Source organism: Pelodiscus sinensis, chromosome 8 (assembly GCF_049634645.1).
Source record: "Pelodiscus sinensis isolate JC-2024 chromosome 8, ASM4963464v1, whole genome shotgun sequence".
Classification (NCBI taxonomy): domain Eukaryota; kingdom Metazoa; phylum Chordata; order Testudines; family Trionychidae; genus Pelodiscus; species Pelodiscus sinensis.
Window position 1 is genome coordinate 51204563 of NC_134718.1, and position 14770 is coordinate 51219332.

The following is a 14770-nucleotide window of genomic DNA, read 5'->3' on the forward strand; positions in this document are numbered from 1 at the left end:
GGGGCAGCACAGCTTCCCCAGTTATTAATCTGTGGGGTTGCCAGATAGTTTCAGAAAAATTATTAAAAAAAAACCATGCCAGGAAAAAAGTTTGTTGGGGGGGTGGAAAGGGGTAAGAAGTGGCCCCTTTAAAAACGGTGCAGTGAGACTTTTTGGCCCCAACAGGCTGCTGCCTGCAATCTTACCTCCCTGTGCTGGGCCAGATAGCTCCCCAGTAAGCACTAGGGGGTGCCAGGCTGCCTCATTGAGCCAGACAGCTTGGGATAGTCATCTCTTGGCCAGGAAAAAAAATCATAAAGTATCAGACATTTTAGGTATCTGGTACTTTCTGAATTTTTTTTTTAACCACACAGGAGGCAAAAATAATGGACTGCCCAGGTCAATACCACACACCTGGCAACCCTATTAATCAGCCTTGCCCAATTGGTCAGCTTTGTGCAGGGAGCCCTGAGCTTTTGACTGGTTGGGGCTAATTAATCACCTGTGAAGTTGTGCTGCTCTTAGGTTAGAGGGATCACTGGTTCTGGATATGACTGTCCTTTGCTCTGCCTAGGTAATCTCCTGCTTGGTCAGGGTAACACAATCTGGCTGAGTCTGACTCAGCCCTGAGACAGTGGGGTGTAACATTGATACTGTAGCATTGATGTTTCTCTGCCAAATGATGCCCCCATGCCCTCTTACTGCACCAGCAGCAGACACAATTTTCTACACTCTGGCTGTGTCGACATTGGCATCCCTTTCCGGAAAAGGGATGCTAATGAGACACTTCGGAATTGCAAATCCGCGGGGGATTTAAATATCCTCCACGGCATTTGCATTTACATGGCTGCCGCTTTTTTCCGGCTCAGGGTTTTTGCCGGAGAAAAGCGCCAGTATAGACGCAATTCTCCGGAAAATAAGCCCTTTTCCGGAGGATCCCTTATTCCTTCCTTGAAAGTAGGAATAAGGGATCCTCTGGAAAAGGACTTATTTTCCAGAGAATCGCGTCTACACTGGCGCTTTTCTCCGGCAAAAACCCCGAGCCGGAAAAAAGCGGCAGCCATGTAAATGCAAATGCCGCGGGGGATATTTAAATCCCCCGTGGATTTGCAATTCCGAAGTGTCTCATTAGCATCCCTTTCCTGGAAAGGGATGCTAATGTAGATACAGCCTCTGAGTCCTAGTGGCACCACTCCCCCACCCTGGTCTGGCACCTGAGGCGGCTGCCTCAGTTTGCCTCAGGGTTAAGGCCAGCCCTGTGGACACTTGTATACTAGAATGGAACAGACTACCAAACTCAGTTCAGCTAGGCTACTGAGCATTCATTAAAAAATACAAGGTTTCAGGACAAGTGTACACTACAAAATTTTGTTAATAGAGCTGTGTCAAGTAGGAGAGTGAAAAAATCATGCCCCTAACCAACACAGCTGTATCCACAACCTCCACAGTGTAAATGTAGCTTATACCAGTAACAGAGTCTTATTACTTGTTATGTATAGTTTATGTCATGGGGGAAGGTGCTTTAACTATATCAGCAAAAGAGCTCTTTTGGTAGAAGGACGCAGCTTTATTAGCAAAATTTCATAGTGTAGACTTGGCCTGAAAGTTTGTACTTTTTAATGAATGTTCAGTATCCAACAAACTGCAGCATTCCAGTACACAAAACCTAAGTACTTCAAAAAGCTAACCATAATAACGCAAAGGTTGACATGAACATAGGGACTGAAATGATATCATAAGACTGAATTAACTATGCTTGGCTATGATATTTAAGAACACTTTAAAAGAAAAAGTATGTTTTCATAAAGGACCAGATAGTGTGGTGTTCCAAGTAAGAGGCAAGCATAAGGAATTTTCTACATCTTACTTCCCCTTTGTGCAGCCTAGGTTAGGACAAGAAAAATTGCAGTCCCAGAGGACCAAAGAAGAGGTGAGACCTCAGGCCTGTGCCCCACCACACTTGTCCATGGAGTGGGACTAGTAGAGGGAATAAATTGAACCCCAGAAAGAAGAGCTAGGTTGTAAATTTCACACTTCTTTTCAACATATATGCTATGTCTAATCTGTGAGCCTCTTTCAAAAAAGAGCATCTAGACTACAACCAGTACTTTAGAAAAAGCACAGTTGCCTTACATAGAGCTTTTTTTTGAAAGAGCACTTTCGAAAAAAGGCATTCTTCCTCGTAAAATGAGGTTTTCTGCAGTCAAAAAAGCTCCTGTGTTCTTTTGATTTACTTTAGAAAGAATGCAGCAGCAGTCTAGACACACACGGGCCACTTTTAAAAAAATAACAACTGTAGTCTAGACACACCCATACATAGGCTGAACCTCTCTTGTATGGGACTCCCTGGTTCAGCAACATCCATGGTCCGGTAGGCTACCACCACTGTGCATGGGGCCGGGGAACCCCGGGAGCAGCTGCCGCCCTGCATGGGGCTGAGGACACGAAACAAAGCCATGTGAGCAGGCTGAGAGCAGTAGAACCAGGCAGGTGGGCTGGAGGAAGTCAGGAGCAGAGCCCCAGGAGAGCCCTGATTCCTGACCTTCCTCTGGTCTGACAAATTCCCTTGTTCAGGACCTCTCCAGTCACGGGGGTGCCGGATCAGGGCGGTTCAACCAGTACTGCTCTATTCAAATCAGATATGTCATAATAGTAGCTAATTCAATGCAAGTAAATTCTAAAGTTAATAATAAAGCAATATTTGAAGATTACTTGTGAAAAGAACATCAGTCTGCCTGAATTGAAAATTATCATGCTTTGTAATAAGTGACCCAAGAAATACATAAACATTTTCAAAAGAAAGCACTTATTAAAATAACTAGTAGAATTACAACATAATTTTTTCATACATAAGGTGAAGAACACACACGATGAACTTTAATTACTTGAAAAACCCTACTGCATTAAGCTATTCCTGTATTAAGAAAGGTCTTACTTATATATGTATAATCACTTAGATGTGTACAGAATAAAGTTAATCTTAATTAACTGTACTTTGCATTGAAGTAACAGATTATTTTTAATAACTAGTTTTAGGGCTGTCAATTGACATGCGTTAACGCCTGTGATTTACGCAGTCCAGGATTAACATGTTATATTTTTTAACACATTAATCATAGGCGTTAATGCTGCACTGCCCCTTTGAAGTGCCGCTGTGGCGCTTCAAAGGGGTAGCGCAATCGGAGTCTGGGACCAGCTGGGGAATCCTTGGAAATGCGCAGAGGCCCCTTGGAAATGCGCAGAGGCAGCTGCCTAATAGCTGAGCCGGGGATCAGCAGTGCAGTGGCTGCCCCTTAGAAATGCCACCTCCACGTGTTTCAAATGGGCAGTGGAGCCCGGGGTCATCTGTGGATTCCCCAGCTTATCCCGGGCTCCATGAGGCATTTCCCCAGAACCCAGGGTCAGCTGGGGACTCCCCAGCTGACCCTGGGTTCCACTACCGTGGGAAGTCCAGGATAAGTTGGGAGACCCCAGATGACCCCGGGTTCTGTGGCTGCACAGAGCCCAGGATCAGCTGGGCAGTCCCCAGCTGACGCCGGACTCCAAGGCAGCTTCCCCTTTGAAACACCAGAGGTGGCATTTTAAAGGGAAAGCTGTGGAGTACAGGATCAGCCAGGCACTCCCAGCTGATCCTGGGCTCCCCATGGCAGCAGAACCCAGAGTCAGCTAGGTACTGCAGCTGATCCTGGGCTCCTAATGTGCTGCCCCTTTGGAGGTGCCAGGGTAGCATTTGCAAGGGGCAGCTCAGCACAGAGCCCGGATCAGCTGGGCACTCCAGATGATCCTGGGCTCCATGTCATACTGTCCCTTTGCTGCACCACATGGAGCCTGGGGTCAGCTGGGGACTCTAGCTGACCCTGGGCTCTGCCTTGTGCATGGAGCCCGGAGTCAGCTGGGGACTCTAGCTGATCATTGGCTCCATGCAATGCAGCCCCATTGAAATGCGGCGGCAGCATTTCAAAGAGGAGGCACATGCGAGCAATTATCCGATTAATCACAATTCAATTTTTAAATCACTTGTCAGCCCTAATTAGTGTATAAGCAATTGTGTAATTAAGAATTGTATTTATTTATACAAGTCAGGCTTCATATGGTGCAAGCTATAGCACTCACAACATGGGATACAAAGATCCAACTTAAACAAGTATAAGTACTGTATATAATAGAATAATAGAACTGGAAGGGAGCTTGAGAGGTTAAGTCCAGTCCTCTACCCTCACACCAGGAACAAGTACTAGAAGATCATCGCTGATAGATGTCTCTCTCACCTGCTCTTAAATATCTCCTATGTTGGAGATTTCACAACCTCCCTAGGCAATTTATTCCAGTGTTTTACCACCCTGACAGGAAGTTTTTTGCAGTTTCTGATGTTCAGAAGTTTAACGACATTATGCTTACATTTTCATTTTGCAAGTTTATGAAAAAATAACTAGTGCAAGACTATATATGACAAAAGGAGAGATTCACTTGAATAAGGATCTGCAAAATAAAAATTAGTATGGCTATACTGGGCCAGACCAATGGTCCATGCAGACCAGTGTTCTGGTCTTCTGACAGTGGTCAATGGAGGTACCTCAGAGGGAATGAACAGAAGATGTCAACTATTGAGTGATCCATGCCATCATCCAGTCCTAACAACCGGCAGTCAGAGACTTAAGGACACCTGGAGGAGTGATTTCCAAACTATGGAACCTTCCCTTAGGGCAGTGTTTCCCAATTGGTGCTCCACGGAACCCTAGGGCACTCCCCCGCCCTCTCTGAAAGAAACAAAGCCATGATGGCGGGGCCTTTGTTTTTTTAAGGCATCCTTATGGGTTCCGTGGCCAAATAAAATTGGGAAACACTGCCTTAGGGGGTATGCAAGACAGAGCCACGGTGGGCAGGGCTTTTTTTGTTTTTTGCTCGACAAAATGCTGCGGCAGGGCTTTTTTCCACCTTCAATGAAATGCGGCAGAGGCCTTTGTTTTTTAAGGCAGCCCTAGGTGTTCCGTGGCCAAATAAAATTGGAAAACACTGCCTTAGGGGGTTTGCAAGTTCTCATCAGGGCTATGTGACAAAAAATTCTATAATAGACAATACATTTTATTTAGTACAACTTGGCAATTCCAGATGAAACTTTTAAGATTTTTTTAAAGTAATTTCTTTACTCACTTGCCCTCTCCCCTGATACTTCAGCAAGGGTGAAGTTACTTTGTTTATGGTTTCTAGGGGATAATTCATTAAAAAGCGAAGTTACTCACCTCAGGTGCAGTAACTGTCATTCTTCGAGATGGTCCCCGTGGGTGCTCCACTGAGGGTGCTGGGCTTGTCCTGGCGCCGTAGAAACGGAGATCTTTTGATGTAGCAGTACCTGGCGGGCAGCATTCATGCTACTCTGAGCGCGTGCGCGGTCCAGCTCCCACTAGTTCCTCGAGTCTGCCTTGGAAACTAGCAGATAAACAAGAATGGACTCTGAAGCGGGGAGGAGGTGGGGTAGTGGAGCTCCCACGGGGACCATCTCGAAGAACGACAGTTACTGCACATGAGGTGAGTAACTTCACTTTCTTCTTCAAGGAGTCCCCCGTGGATGCTCCACTGGAGGTGACTAAACAGCAGTGCCCCAACAGCAGGAAGGAGGGAAAAATTATTTATCTGCTTAAGAGAGCACCGTTGACGCCACCGCAGCATCTGAGAGCCTGCCTTGATGTATAGCATAGTGTTTAACTAAAGTGACATGGGAGGACCAAGTCGCTGCTCTACATATGTCCTTTAAAGAGACACCTTTAAAGGTGTCATAGAAGCTGCCATTGCCCTTGCAGAATGGGGTCGGGGCTGTATCGGAGAGAAATGTGTCTCAAGGCATATGCTTCGATGATACAACTGATAATGAGCTTGGAGATACGCTGAGACAATAACTGTAGCCCTTTTGATTTATGAGCTAGGGAAACTATCAAATTGTCTGATCTCCTAAACTCTTTGGTACGGTCTATGTAAAATGCTTGGGCTCTCCTAACGTTGAGAGTGTGGAGGGCTACCTCCCTTGGGGTATGTCTACACTACAGCGCTAATTCAAACTAAGCTAATTCGAACTAACGCATCCAGACTAAAAAAATAGTTCGAATTAGCGTTTTGCTAATTCGAACAAGCATGTCCACATAAAGTGGACCCTGAACCGGGGTTAAGGATGGCCGGAAGCAGTGCCGGCAGGGCATCAGATGAGGACTTAATGCGTGGAGCTGCTACACACCCCTTAATTCGAACTAGTAAGTTCGAACTAGGCTTAGTCCTTGTAAAATGAGGTTTACCTAGTTCGAACTAAGCGCTCCGCTAGTTCAAATTAAGTTCGAACTAGCGGAGCGCTAGTGTAGTGCCTATCAAAGTTAATTCAAACTAACGTCCGTTAGTTCGAATTAACTTTGTAGTGTAGACATACCCTTGGAGAACTATGTGGTTTCGGATGAAAGGAAGGGAGGACTATCGGTTCATTTATGGGGAAAGTTGATGACACTTTGGGTATGAACTTAGGGTGGAGACGCAGTATCACACTGTCCTTGCTAAATATCGTGTACGGCGGGATTGTTATGAGAGCTGATAATTCGCTCACTCTGAGTGCCAAAGTAATCACAAGGAGAAAAAGTACTTTCATGGTTAATAAGCGGAGAGGCACCATAGCCAATGGTTCAAATGGTGGAGTGGTTAGTGCTTCAAGCACGACGTCTAAGTTCCGGGAGGTGGGGGGCCTCCCGAGGAGGGCTTAGGTTAATCAGGCCCATAAAGAATCTTTTCATAATCGGGTGTGCAAACAGAGAGGTGGCCCCAATAGGTTGCCTGAAGGCTGAAATGGCTGCCAGTTAGACTCTAAGTCCGTGGTCCCCAACACGGTGGGTATGTGCCCACCAAGTGCTCAGGGCTGGCCTGGCCCCGGGCACATGGCAGATGGTGAGCGCCGGCCCCGGGAGCGCCGTGGATTGGCCGCCTGCGCTCTGGGCACAGGGCGCTTGCAGGGGGCGCTGGCCCCGGGCGCGCGGCGCTTGGGGGGGTGGAGCGCTGGTCCCGGGCGCACGGCGCTTGGCGGGGGGAGCGCCGGCCCCGGGCGCGCAGCACTTGGCAGGGGGAGCGCCGGCCCCGGGCATGCAGCGCTTTGCGGTGGGAGCGCCGGCCCCGGGCGCGCAGCCCTTGGAGGGGGCACCGGCCCCAGGCGCGTGGCTATGGGGGGGGGGGGCGCTCCCGGGCATGCGGCTATGGGGGAGGGCCGCCCCGGGCGTGCAAGTGATCCCGCCCCCTGGCACCCGGCGGGTGAACAGCCATGCCCCCTGGTGTCCGGCAACCTCAAATGGTTGGGGACCACTGCTCTAAGTGATGACAGAGCCAATCCTCATAGACTTTAAGGTCAGAAGGGACCATTATGATCATCTAGTCTGACCCCCTGCACAATGCAGGCCAGAGAATCTCACCCACCCACTCCTGGAATCCTGTTTGTTTTAGGTGGAGTAAGTACTCGAGAATGACAGGAAGCGGGGTCAATTCCAGACATTCATTGTGAGTTGTGCACCAAGATACAAAGTGACGCCATTTTGACAGGTAAGTGTTGCTAGTCGTTTGTCATTTACTGTGAATGAGGATATCTTTAACTTGTGAGGAGCAGAGGTCTTCTGTGGGGTTTAGCCAATGAGGAGCCATGTGGTCAGGTTCAGCGTATGGAGTTGAGGATGGTGTAGCAACCCTTTGTTCTGGGTGAGAAGGTTCTGGAAGGCTGGGAGGGGGAATGGTGGCAGAGGCGACATGCGTCGAAGGAAGGGGAACCAATGTTGGCGCGCCCACGCTGGAGCTATGAAGATGATTCTGGCCTTGTCTGATTTCGCCTTCTGGATGACTCTGGGAATCAGAGGAGTTGGTGGAAAAGCATACAGGAGAGGGCCAGTCCAGCAGATCAAGAAAGCATCGCTGAGGCCAGACCCATGCTTGCTCTGGAACAATACTTTCTGCATTTCTTGTTGCTGTGAGTTGCGAACAGATCTACTGCAGGAGTACCCCAGCAGTGAAAGAGAAGGCGGAGAACTCCATTGTGCAGTTCCCACTCATGTTCCTGGGCGAAATGTCTGCTGAGGAAATCTGCTGTCGTGTTTGTAGCTCCAGGTAAGTAAGATGCCACAGGTGTTACTGCATGGTGAATACACCAGTTCCAGAACTGGATTGCCTCCCTGCATAGGGAACGGGATCAAGCCCCTCTCTGATGTTTCACGTAGTACACAGAGTCTACATGGTCTGTGAGAATCCTCACCGTAGATCCGCAGATCTGATCGTGACAGTGTTTGCAGGCATTATATATTGCCTGCAACTCGAGGAGATTTATATGGAGACGTGCCTCTGAAGGTGACCATTGGCCTGGTACTGACATGTGCCCATGTGTGCACTCCATCCTAGAAGGTAAGTGTCCATAGTTATGTGGTACGACGGTTGCTGTTGTTGAAAAGCTATGCCTGTGAGGAGATTTCTGGGGTTCATCCACCATGTGAGTGACGTGAGAACGGATTGTGGAGGAATCACCATTCTGTGTAATTTGTAGTTGGTATGATTGTACATTTGGGCGAGCCAGTGTTGAAGGCTGCGAAAGTGGAGCCTGGCGTGACGTACCACGTAAGTGGTGGCAGCCATATGACCCATAAGGCGGAGGCATGTGATAAGTGGACGGTAGGGGTCTGCTTTGGAGGGGTAGATAAACCCTCACTGAGATGGCATCGAGATGGGCGCCAATTATTTCTAAGTCCTGGGTTGGAAGAAAAGTGGACTTTTGGTCATTGATAAGTTGTCCCAATTCGCAGAAGGTGCGTCTGACCACAGTGACCATTGTAGTCGTCTCGGTATGAGATCGACCTTTGATTAGACAGTTGTCTAAATAAGGGAATATGATTACTCCTTGGTGACACAAATGTGCCACAACGACCGCCAGGATTTTTGAGAATACCCTGGGGGCGGAGGAAAGGCCGAACTGCAGGGATTTGTATTAGTAATGATGTTCGCCTTAGAAATTTCCTGTGGGCTGGGTGGATTGCCACGTGGAAATAGGCATCCTGAAGGTCGAGGCTGGAATTATAGCAGCAAGAGTTAACATTTTGAACTGTTGTTTTCGTAGAAATTTGTTCAGCCGTAGCAGGTCTAATATTGGTCACCATCCCCCCGACTTTTTCTGTGTGAGAAAGTAGTGAGAATAGAAGCCTCTCCCCTTGAAGTTGTCGGGGACTGGTTCGATTACTCCCAGTGACCGTAGATGTGCAACTTCAACCTGTAGCAGTGCTTTGTGAGATGGGTCCCTGAAAAGGGACAGCGGGAAGGAGGGAAGGTAGTGGGAGGGGTAGTCAGGAACGGAATGGAGTAGCCTGTGCAAACAATTTCTAGCACCCATCTGTGCAGGTTTCAGCATCTTTGTGGTCATTGATGAGGGCGTTGTTCAAAATTTCATTGTTGGTGTTGATGCTGTGTTACCCACCACCTCTGTGATTCTTGGGGAACCAGAACATGGTCGCCTGTCAGCCTTGTGCTCTTGGGGAGTCAGGGAGTGACATTCATGGAAAACCATTCCCCCCCCCCCCCCCCCCCTCAGGCCTCTGCTAGAATCAAAGACAAAGCAATGAAAAGGCCGGGGAAGACACACCTAAACTGCTTCAGACAAGGGTGATACAATTAAGGAAACACCCCAGCCTCATTTACATTAAAGATGGAACAGAGGGACATCTCATTAGCATACAGAATGGAGAGCAGCTCTTCCAAGGCAGGAACCGCAGTGAACTATGGGACACCGAAAGCAGAGAAGCACTGCCTGATGGGAAATCCCTGCTCCAGATGCTAATGAACCTAGTCCTGCTCACACCCAAATTAGTCATTATCAGACCAATTCTAGTAACGATCCTATTGACATCTAAAATACTGAAACTGCCAAGTTGCATTGTGAGCTCGTTCAAGGAACATCACCCATAACCAGGGGTGATCAGTCTCTATTGTCTCTCCTCTTTCTCTTTGAACTATCTCTATAAAACTCCTATCCTTGCCCCAAGAAAACTGTTCTGATACCTGGACTTAAACTGCATCAGTTCCATTGAGACTTCTTCATCTCCTGTCTGATCGTGCTGGGGGCTCTGTCCTGCTTTTCTCCTGCCCTCTGGACCCCCGGCTACCATCATCATCTGGGAACCCCGATCAGTGCAAGCTCCGTGGAGTGGTGAGGTCTCTCTCTCTCTCTCTCTCTCTCTCTCTCTCTCTCTCTCTCTCAACTATCTCTCTCTAAGCATAGCCTCCTGACCCTGCCCTGTGTAAACTGTTATATGGTTACCTAACATTTGTAATCAGCTTCAATTTAGATTTAATATTGTAATTGTTAGATTTAATATTGTAACTGTTTGATATCTATTCACTACTCAGAAATAAATCACTTTCATTGTTAAGCTGGTTGCTTCTCTCTCTTTTGCTCACTCTTCCTTAAGGGGTGTTGTTTTGGCTTCCCCATTCGCTCTGCAACAACGCTTCTTGTACCCAAGCAAAAGATCCCTGTAGTGCCCAAAATCCTGTGGGGTTTGCTCATCGTGTGGTTTACCTGTGAATGACTGTGGTGTGAGAGTGGGGATAGGGGGTGCTGAACCTGGGGGCTTATGAGGATGGCAGCTTAAAGTGCTGTTTAATCCAGCCCACAGAGTCCAAAGGCACATGAGGGTGCAGTGTGGCATTGCTGTGAAACCCAGCCAGCTGAGTCCAGGGACATATGAGGGGGTCAGCTTGTGAGTGCTGAGTACCCAGTCCTCTCAGACGTGCTCTGACTAGTGTGTGTGAGTGTCTGTGTGTGTTGCTAAGGTGGGAAGAACCCCATCCTGAGGAACCTAGTTCCTGCAGGAGAGCTCCAGTGGGAGGGGGAATTGGCAGCAGGGAGAATTCAGCTCCATATGAGAGCCCAAGTAAGCACCAACAGCACACTGATAGAACTGTTAACTTTCCCCCAGTCCCATAAGGGTAACCCTGATAAATGAGCATACCCCAGAGTATTGGGCAAATCTGGTAACAGCTGTTGCTGCCAGTGTTGTCACATGTATGGATAATTGTACCTACGTTGGAAAGGTACGTACTGGCATCTTCTATACGGAGGTGTGTACATGCCCAACATTCGGAGGGTCGTGCACAAATCCTTTGAAGAAATCTGCACCACAGATTTTAATATCGGCCTTTTGGAATCCGGCAAATGGTCCATCAGTGGAGTAAATCTGGCAAAGGTGTCAAAGATGTGGTTCGAAAGATGCACTGAAAAATTCACGATTCTCAACGTAAGTGTGGCAGATGTATATATCTTTCTCCCTAATATGTCTAACCTTTTCGAGTCTCGATCATTGAAGATGTGTCTATAATGAGGAGTCTTAAGTCTTTGGTGGGCTGCGTCGACTACTAGTGAATTAGGCGGGGGGGTGAGTAAAAAGAAATTCCATGCCCTTCGGGGGCACAAAATATTTCTTTTCTGCCTTCTTGCTAACCGGTGGTGCGGAGGCTGGGATTTGCCAAATTTCTTTGGCGACCTCCAGGATAGCGTCATCCAAGGGTATAGTCAGCCGTCCTCTATGCTGGGGATGTAAATTCTTGAGCAGTTTGTGCTGTTTGTCCTTAATTCATCCATTTTGATCTCTTGTGTCACCGCCACCTTCTTAAACAGATCCTGAAATTGGCAGAAATTGTCAGGCGGAGAGATATCCCCAGGAATTACCACGTCATCTGGTGACGAAGAGTGATTGGTTGGAGATACCTCCGGAGGTTGATCATAGATAGTGAGGTAGGTATTGTCTGGTTCAGATGTTAAGTCCGGTGGTGACGGTGACTGCCCTGTTGGTGTGGGTGGGGCTGGTGTAGGTGAATGTCTGGAAGAGCAATATTCATAGGATGATCTGCCATGTGAACATGGTCTATAGTAGTGGGAATATCTGCTGCAGGAATCATGAGGTCTGTAGTCATATCGGTAGAGATTATCCAGAGGTGATCGCCTATGCCACTGGTGATTATGAGGGGAGCGAGGTGATCGGGATCGGGTGTAGAAACACATGTAAGAGCGTGGAGAACCAGAGCAGTGTCTATAATGATGGTGATGGTCATCCCTTTAGGAAGTGAAGTAGGGAGACGGCAGCCTATCGTGAGGTGAGTAAGACCGGTGTCGGTATTCGCGGAGTGGTCTGGAAGATCTTGGTGGTGGAGAGGGGGATGGTGTCGGCGAGAAGGCTAAGGATGACGAGCGGCTTTGGCACCACAGAATAGTAGACGCCAGTTCAGTGGTGCTGTTCATGGGAGTAATCGGTGCTGCCAGCGCTGAAACGCCCGGTGCCGCAGAGTGGCTTGGATGGGGAAGGTCCTTCGGTGCCGGTGGCATCAGTGCCCATCCCGGTGCCGGTGTCACCAGTGCCCAAGATGTCATTGGTGCCGAAGACGCTCTCGGTGCCGGTATATTTGGCGGTGCCAAGGACATAGCCGGAGGCGGTGCTGCTAAAACTCTCGGTGCTGGTGCCGCTTGAGTCAGCTTTTTTGTTTTTGATGCGGTGGAAGTTCTTGGCCACGATTTCTCAATGCTTGAAATCCCTGGCTTATCCCCTTTGCTGATCCTGGGGTGTGGGATATTAGGATCTTGTTGGGGATGTTTTCGATTTCTTAGGAGAAGAGGTGGTAGGCGAAGAAGCCCTGCGTTTGTGCAGCTGGTGTTCTGTAGCTGCCTCCGAACGCAGCGGCTGGGGGGCTTTATCAAATAGCAGCTTGCGCAGCCTGATCTCCCTGTCGTGTCTGGCCCTTGCTGTCAATTTTGAACAATGCGGGCATTTTTGAGGGACGTTGGCTTCCCTGAGGCAACGTATACAGGATGAGTGCCCGTCAGATGCCGGCATCACCTCTTGGCATGAGACACACTTTTTAAACCCTAGTGACATCGGCATGTTTGCAGTCTGGGGAAAAAAGGTTAACTGGAAGAAAACAGGGACTTTTTTTTTTAAAATGAATAATGGACTAATGAGTCACTATGAGATAACTATGTACAGAGAAGAAGGACCGAGGTAAGAGGATGGGTACGTGAGGAAAAGGGAACGAACTGTGAGGTAAGGAAAAAAATTTTTTTTTTAAACTAGGAGACAAAGGTAAACGAACAAGGAGGAAATAAACAGGGAATCTCAAAAACTGGCTAGATAAGGGTTGGGGATCTCACGCGAAAAAGAATCGGAGAGAGGCAGTTGCTCTGTCTGCAGCCTGAGGCAGTCGAGAGGAACTGGCGGGAGCTGGACCACGCACGTGCTCAGAGTGGCGCGAATGCCGTGAGACGCCACCGCGCATGCATAGTCCGGCTGGGTACTGCTACATCAAAAGATCTCCATTTCTGTGGTGCCGGGGCTGAGCATACGCTCACTGAAGTCAGTGACAGTACAGAATGCTTGGTATCTTGCAGAATAAAATTCTTTTTGAAATATGTAAGAAAGGAAAGGTATATTGAGATTGAAGACCATCTTCAAGTACCTTCATGTTAGTTACTTTCTAGGCTGTGAGCAACAGTATGAATGCTGGTTTTGCCAGGAATAGCACAAATGGTAAGCAGGGTGTAGTGTTTAGCATTACATACTACAAAAATATAACAAGCACTACTCCACAGAGTTTCCTGCTTGTTCTAGAATCCAAACAAAGCAACCTGTTTATTCTTCGACAAATCTATTTATGTTTGGATTTATAAAAATTGACATCTTGACCAGTGTCCCCTCTAAGATTTTCCAAACATGAGCGGAGTGAGTTTTCGCTTGTGTACCAGTATTGAGGTCATGTGCACTGGTTTCAATGTGTGCCAGTGTGGCACCCAATTTATTAAAACACAAATGTTCCCGGCCACTGGAGCAGAACCCCTCTCTCCCCCGCCATGCAGCATGTCCCCATCATGTGAACATCACATTTAGCTGGTTAACCAATTAAACAGGATTTTACGTCCTTATTGGGAATTTGGTTCTGGAACACTCAGAATATTATTCCAAAAATTCTTATTCTTGCAAATAAAAGTTATGTAGTGTAGCTGATCATTACGGGTTGGTGAGGAAAAGCCCCACAAATAATGTTGCACCAAATCATGCTTTGCTTACCTTATTCTCTTCTCAGTGTTACACTAGAATAACGATTGGTTACAGTGATCCTGAGGGATTGCGCCGAAAAATACAGAATAAGGTGCCATGGACCAAAAGTATCCAGAAAGAAAACTCTTATTTCAAACCAGAGCATACAAACTCACTAAGCCTTTTCAGGCACATCTGTCTAAGAGAAGGTAAACTCTGATCTCAAACTTGCACTCACTCCGCCAGTACGCATGTCACAATGTCAGTATGAGAAGAGAGAGTTGGGTTGGAACTCACAAGTCAGTCTCACTTAAATCTATTCATATGTTAAGATACATCTCTTGATGCTACAAATTTACCTCTTGTTGATAAAAGTCCTATGGCAATGGGCAAGTGATGTTGGATGCACATGGAGGATACCACTGGAAGCATCTAGCCACAAACCTGTACGTAAGCGGCCCAAGTGCAGTGGTTGTCTTTCTGCTGAACTGAAACAACAGCAGCTGTTGTATCCTGCATAGGTGACAAAGCAGTCCTATTGAGGGACAATGCTGCTTTCTTTGAAAGAAGGAGTGAGAAAACAATTCCTATATACAGAGTGTTCCAGTTGACACCTGTTAGTTAACCATGTTCAACTGGATATCCAATTTTGCAGTCATAAGAGAAAAGCAATGACTACTACATTTTGCATCCTGGAATATACAAACACTTCTACACAG

General features: G+C 47.5%; 1 long non-coding RNA gene across 1 annotated transcript in view; it reads left to right on the forward strand.

Annotated features, from left to right (window-relative positions):
- LOC112545518 (uncharacterized) overlaps positions 1-14770 on the forward strand; it is a 66584-nt gene that overhangs the window by 532 nt on the left and 51282 nt on the right. Inside the window, exons 2-3 of the long non-coding RNA XR_012905658.1 lie at positions 7444-7539; positions 11645-11761. This is a non-coding gene — a long non-coding RNA (uncharacterized LOC112545518). The remainder of the gene's footprint in view (positions 1-7443; positions 7540-11644; positions 11762-14770) is intronic.